This window comes from Moschus berezovskii, chromosome 8 (assembly GCF_049115385.1).
Source record: "Moschus berezovskii isolate FMDL1 chromosome 8, NW_MosBer_1.0, whole genome shotgun sequence".
NCBI lineage: Eukaryota > Metazoa > Chordata > Mammalia > Artiodactyla > Moschidae > Moschus > Moschus berezovskii.
The window spans coordinates 102607906-102615284 of NC_142467.1; the positions used below are offsets into that span (position 1 = coordinate 102607906).

The 7379-nt window shown below is 39.1% G+C and overlaps 1 pseudogene; it reads left to right on the forward strand.

The window, feature by feature from the left end:
- Positions 1–2866: 2866 nt before the first annotated feature.
- LOC129558153 (olfactory receptor 7A17-like) lies at positions 2867–3812 on the forward strand (annotated as a pseudogene).
- The last annotated feature ends 3567 nt before the right edge of the window (positions 3813–7379 follow it).

Sequence of the window (7379 nt, forward strand, 5' to 3'; positions counted from 1 at the left end):
AGGGAGGGTCATAATCCAGACAGAATGTCAATCTTGGATTCTGGAGAAAACTTTTATTCAAGCTAGAGTAAGGTAATGGGACTTTAAGGTTTATTCTTCTGGAAGACAGAAGAGATTGGGGGAAGGAGTGATAAACTCTGAATGCATCTGTCTTGTAACGTTGTGTACTAGACACAGAGAATGAGCAGGCAAAATTTCCTATCTGTCCATACCACTGCCCTCAGGGAAATCAGTTACTAGAGGTGGTGGTAAGGAGAAGGAAATGTGGTAATGAGCAGACATGGGGAGCTGTTAATATCTCCTCTGCTGCGTCCCTCAACCTGTGCATCCTTGGCATGGACAAGACATGGATGCTGCTTTGGGTGTCATAACTGATACAGGGGGCCAATGCCTGATTCCATCCCACTGTCTTGTTAGGGAACAGAGCTTTTATGTCCATCATCAACCACCCAAGAGGGATCTGAACACGTATGTCAAGACCTTCCTCTGAGAGACACCAACAGGTGAGTCCAAGAACCCAGAAAAACTGAAGATGGTCAAAGGGAACAGCAATGTTTACCTGAGCTCACGAGAGCCAATCCAGACCAGCCCAGACCCAAACTCACTGTGTCTTTTTCCCCTGTCATTGATTAATACTTTATTAATTTTTGATGCCCAAAATACAAGTGAATAAGGAACTCAGCAATGTAAAAGTCAATGCTGACTTTCGAAGCCATGGACTATACAGTCCATGGAATTCTCTAGGCCAGAATACTGGAGTGGGTAACCTTTCCCTTCTCCAGGGGATCTTCCCAACCCAGGGATTGAATCCAGGTCTCCCACATTGTGGGCAGATTCTTACTAACTGAGCCACAAGGGAAGCCCAAGAATACTTGAGTGGGTAGCCTATGCCTTCTCTAGTGGATCTTCCCGACACAGGAATTAAACCAGGATCTCCTGCATTGCAGGCAGATTCTTTACCAACTGATTTATCAGGGAAGCCCAAATGATGGACACGGAAGCTCAATTAGAAGGGTGAATAGGACATGTAAACTGCTTCCAGTATAAGCAGAACCCAATGAGCTTTTAACTGTAGTAGAGATATGGGATATTAACTGTGGAGGGATGTACAGAGATATCAGACCTTTTTTAAGTACGCAGCATACTTTACTATGATGAGAAAAATCCAGACTTGCAACAGCAGTTCATGAGACATAAATTTCTCAGTATCTCCTCTCTCAGTATTCAAATAAAAAATTTATTATGAGAAAAGTTTGTGCTAATGAATTTAATTTGCGATTGTTTTATTTCCTGTAAGGCTAAATACGTTTGTTGGTCAGTCCCTTTATCAAAAATGTCAGTCCCTTTATCAAAAAAGTAGAGCCATGCTTATTCAGTTCCTTTGCCTCTGTATGGGTGAATCAGCATGTTTTTATTCCTAGTTTTTATTTCATTCTTTAACAGAATTGGAATTTTTTTAAGTTCACTGTTTGGCCTTTAGCTATTTTATGTACATATGCAAGAACTTGTGCAGAATGTCTGTCTGAGTTTATAAACTGTGTGGCAAAATCTCTGTATCATCTTATACTCTTCATTGCTGTATTTGTTTTAACAGAAGGAAGAGGGCTGCCACTTAAATATTCTTTACTTGCAAATCCTTGCTTTAAACATAAATGAAAATGAATGTTCTTCTGCATATGCATCTTAATAAATCATGCTTTTTATGGATGTCCAACTACTCTCCACATCTCTTATCCCTTATTGTTTAATTGATTTTATTGTGAGCAGATCTGTTCATGAAAGTTGTATCGTATTCAGACACCATTATTTGTAAGGCACTCTCCTTTGCATTTAACTAGTGATAAATTTTATCTTCGGTACCTGTATTTGAATATATATGTCTTTATGTGAGGGGAAATTATAACTTAGGTAATGCTTGCTCCTCACATTTTAAAAGGCTTTCTGTCATATTCCTTCACATCCAAATCTTTGCAATCTAACATTGAATTAGTGACCCTCAGGGATGTCATTAAGCTGTGACTAGCGTACATCATTTCTTTAAGAATTTAGTTTTGGATTTCCCTTCAATTTTGGTTCAGACTAGGCTTTTTAAAGCATGGAATTTCCTGAAGTGCTGAAGACACTTTTTATGTTCAAAGGCCCCCTTGTGACTTGAGGTTTCAGCAACAGCCTGGAGGCCACCTTGTTCCTCAACATCTTCTGACACCGTCTCTCCTCACTCTCCCTCCTGCTCATTTCCTCACCAGACTGGCTTCCGTTTATCCACTGGAGCATCTTGAACAAACCTCTTCCTCAGGGTCTTCACACTAACTGTTCCTTTATGATGATACCCTTCCCTAAATATGCTCACAATAGTGACACTTGAAGTCTATTTGAATGTCTTCTTGGCAAGTCTTGCCTAAATATGCATAAAAATCACACTCTATTTTTGCTCTCCCTTTGTACCTGCTTCCTTTATAACATCTGTATCCAAAAGACATCATATATGTGTGTGTGTTTATTTCCATATCAACCTTTTTATTTGTTTATATTCTGTGTCCACAACCAGATTTTAGTAGCTTTTGTTTTTCGGCACTCTAAATTCCTTGCTTGCGTAATAGCTGGAATGTTGTCACAATTCAATTTATATTCCTCAAATGCATGACAGAGTTAATTGTATTAAAACTGTACTATACATGACATCCTGGGGAAAAACTGACAGTTGGACAAGTTTGTTAATTAGAGTTGACAAAATTCATCGACAAAATGTTAAAAGTAATTTATTGATGGAAATGTAAATGGTAGCATTTATACCTTGTGAGTAATGCCCATTTGTGTGAAAATAAGTCATGTTATTCACCCATTTTTTCATAGTCAACACCACCACATGGCAGTAAGGAACCTAACAGCTGTTTCCAAGTTTCTTCTTCTGGGATTTTCAGAAGAACCAGAATTGCAACCTTTCATATTTGAGCTTTTCCTCTCCATGTACCTGATCACTATTTTTGGAAACCTGCTCATTATTCTGGCTGTCAGTTCAAATCTCCACCTCCACACCCCCATGTACTTCTTCCTCTGCAACCTGTCCTTTGTAGACATATGCTTCACCTCCACCACCATTCCAAAGATGCTGTGGAATATACAGACAAAGAGCAAAGTCATAACCTATGAAGGCTGCATCACCCAGATGTATCTCTTCACACTTTTTGGAGGAATGGGCATCTTGCTCCTGACTGTGATGGCCTATGACCGCTTCCTGGCCATCTGCTGCTCCCTGCTCTACACGGTCATCATGAGCCCGGCTCTGTGCACTGCTGGCGCTGCTGTCCTGGGTCATCAGGGTCCTGCATTCCTTGTTAGAAAGCTCAATGGTGCTGCAGCTGTCCTTCTGTACCTTCTTAGAAATCCCTCACCTTTTCTGTGAACTCAATCAGATGACCCAACTTGCCAGTTCTGACACCTTTCTCAGCAATGTGGTGATGTACTCTGGAGCTGTGCTGCTGGCTGGCAGTTCCCTCACGTGTATCCTTTACTCTTACTCTAGGATAGTGTCCTCCATATATGGAATCCCATCAGCTCAGGGCAAGCATAAAGCATTCTCCACCTGTGCCTCTCACCTCGCCATTGTTTCCTTATTTTATTGTACGGGTTTAGGAGTGTACCTTAGCTCTGCCAGTACCAACAGCTCACACTCAAGTGCAACAGCCTCGGTGATGTACAGTGTGGTCACATCCATGCTGAACCCCTTTATCTACAGTCTGAGAAATAAAGACTTAAAGAAGGGTCTGAAAATGCTCTTTGGAAAGGTGACTCTAAAAGGGCCATTGTCCTAGGGTATAAGAAGTGCCCTGGATAGCAGAGCTCAAAGCAAGCCAAAAGTTTCCAGTCTTTACTCAGACTGGGGACATAGAACATGTCTCTTCCAATTTCTTGGAATTTCTCTTTTTATTTCAAATTGTCTATACAATTTGTCTGACTCACTTTTAAGCTTTGTGATATATTATCCAAATGGTATTCCCAACCTTGGATGTGAAATATTTAATTTCTTTTAAAATAAATCACACCTTGTATTTTTTTTTTTTTTTCATGGTAGTAGTAGTAGTGTACTACTCCTATGGGAAGGAAATTCCTTTTGGCAAGATAGCTATTCATATAACATTATTACAGAGAATTTGAGACCACTCTTTTTCACTTTTGTGAACATCATTCTTTGCACTTCATTACCTTAATTGCTCTACCTGATAATCCAAACTTTAACATCCTGGTTGTTATCACTGGTCATATTCTTTTTCTAATTAGGCTATGGTACATGGCTTATGCCAACTGTGTCTACCATATCTGCTGGCAAAAATTGATAATAAAATACATGCCTTCAAGTGGATAATAAAATACATGTCTTCAAGTGGAATCTACAGCAAAAGACAAATGTAGAAAAAAGATTGAAATAATATGACTGGGGAGTAGAGTTGGTCTTAAGTAAGATGAAGGAAATATAAAATCATGCATTTATTACTCTGCAAATATTTTCAGGCAGCTCAAAATTTTTCTTTTTCCTCTCTATTTCAACGAGATTTCTGCTCATTGAAATACGGACTTTCAGTGTCCATTTGTAAGGTGTGTTCATTGAGCTGAAGGACTGGAAGCATGCTTTGATTTTTTATTAAATTATTTTTTTTTGTCTCTTCTTAAAAATTTCCAATACTTACAGAAAATATTACCTTCTATGTCTCTAAATGTAATTTCTCCTATTATTCAATGCATTGTCATAACTAATGAATGTGGCAGTAAATGAACATCAACACATCAATGTCATACATTATGTACCATCTTCATAATCAAAGCATGACTCAGTATGAAACTAATTTCTGATTCAGGGTCACCGGTGTTGTGAAAATACCCATGTCCTTCCAATCTCCCGTTGTCACCTCAAAACAACATCAATGAATCACTTTTTCATACAGTTATTTGAAATAAACTTGAATAACATTGTTCATGAATGCTGTCTTCAAATATCAAAACAAATGAAGAATTAGATGATCAAGACTGCCCTCAGTTCTATCCAATTTGAATATTTTATCAGTTAAACATACATCTTTTCTAAAATAAAATTGTTTAATAAAATATCTTTATTACCAAATGGAATGGTCAGTGTGGAGTTGTACTGATCTCTTCAGGTTTCTCATGAGGATGTAGTCAGACATGAATCTCTTTATGTATTTCTAAGGCTCATCCATGATGATGTGTGTGGCTATACCGCTCTTTTGACTTGAACAAATTTATGTTTTTATACCTATGTAGGTTAATGTTCTACTTTGCAAGGAAAATTATCTTGTTAAATGTGGATTTCTTTAATTCCATTCTTTCAATATTCACATATAGAACTCTGTTTTTTGCCAGTTTGAAGAGGTATGTCCTGTCCCTGTTAGGTGTGACTCAGCTTCCTGGGCTTCAGCCCCTAATCCAGTATACATACTGGAACTTTTAAATATCAATACCTTAATTAAAGCATTCAGTTCAGTTCAGTTCAGTTCAGTCGCTCAGTCATGTCCAACTCTTTGTGACCCCATGGACTGCAGTCCACCAGGCTCCTCTGTCCACGGGATTCTCCAGGCAAGAGTACTGGAGTGGGCGCCATTGCCTTCTCCTATATTTATAGGACCATTGAAATTACCTTATATCAGCCTGGCTTTTTTGTGGCTGTTCAGTCTCTAAGATGTGTCCAACTCTTTGTGACCCTGTGGACTGCAGCACACCTGGATCCTCTGTCCTCCACTGTCTCCCAGAGTTTGCTCATATTCATATCCATTGAATCAGTGATGCCATCCAACCACTTCATTCTCTGTCACCCTTTTCTCCTTTTGCCTTCAAGCTTTCCAAGCATCAGGGTCTTTTCCAATGAGTCAGTTCTTCGTATCAGGTGGCCAAAGTATTGGAACTTCAACTTCAGCATCAGTCCTTTCAATGAATATTCAGGGTTGGTTTCCTTTAGGGTTGACTGGACAAGCTAATCGTTTCATCTTAAAGTCAATGATTAACAAATTTATTTTATATGCTAGCTTTTCCCCCTTTATATATATTGAGATGTTTAAAAATCTTGGAATTAGGATATGAACATCTTCTAGAGACATTTATTCTGCCTACTTCAAAGTCTTTATCTGATGTTTACTATTTGATGTCACTCAAGACCCCTTATGAAAAGAGTTAAATACAGTTTATTGCAGTCTCTGTAGTCAATGAAATTTTTTTCTTTCCAAATTACATACCAAAATTATTTTTGGTAGAGAAGACATAAACTTAACTGTACCTGACTAGCCCAGGACCAGAGCCTTGTTAGTCTAAGTGCAACCAACGAACTAGGACCCATAGCATCACAGCTTCTAGTGGCTGTTAGTAATGCTGAATCCTTCAGCCCACTGAAAGCCTACCTACTCAATCAAAATTTGTGCTCAGATCCCTGGTGACTTGTGTGCACACTAAAGGTGGAGAAGTGCCAATATAAAATGATTTCTCATCTTATAGTTGTTAATATCTGGGGCAGAATAATTATTTCTCTTGGATGCTGTTCTGTGTATTGACAGTATTTAGCCACATCCTTTCTGACATTACCACATATTCCCAGAAGCAAAGCACCTCTGGTTGAGAATCATGACCCCGGGTTTGAAAACTGGAAACCTTCTAATAGAATTCCAATCAAGACTCCCTCCCAAAACTGGTTTGTAATTTTCAGCAGAATGTTAAATAACCACCTACGATGAGGGATGAAGTATGTAATAGTATACTTCCCAGAAGAAACTTCTCTAAAAATGAGATTAGATAATCCTTGTAATGTGCTAATGTAGGTTATGGCACTTAAAGCATCTAAATATTAATATATCTCATAACTTACACACAGTTTGTAATCAGGAACTAAATGATAGCTATTAGCTTCAGATATCGGAGAAGGCAATGGCAAGCCACTCCAATACTCTTGCCTAGAAAATCCCATGGATGGAGGAGCCTGGTAGGCTGCAGTCCATGGGGTCGCTAAGGGTCGGACACGACTGAGCGACTTCACTTTCACTTTTCACTTTCACACATTGGAGAAGGAAATGGCAACCCACTCCAGTGTTCTTGCTTGGAGAATCCCAAGGATGGGGGAGCCTGGTGGGCTTCCATCTATGGGGTCACACAGAGTCGGACACGACTGAAGTGACTTAGCAGCAGCAGCAGCAGCAGCAGCAGCAGCTTCAGATAATTATGAAGTTACTAATGTTTTAACAAAAGTGTCAGGAAACCAAGAAATGCACTGCCCAATGTTTTACCTTAAATGGACAAACTTGTTCCTCTTATAAGGAGGGGAATAATGACTTTCTAAGGGTATCATGGGCTTTGTCCCCACCATAAGTCAATGCTTTAATGAT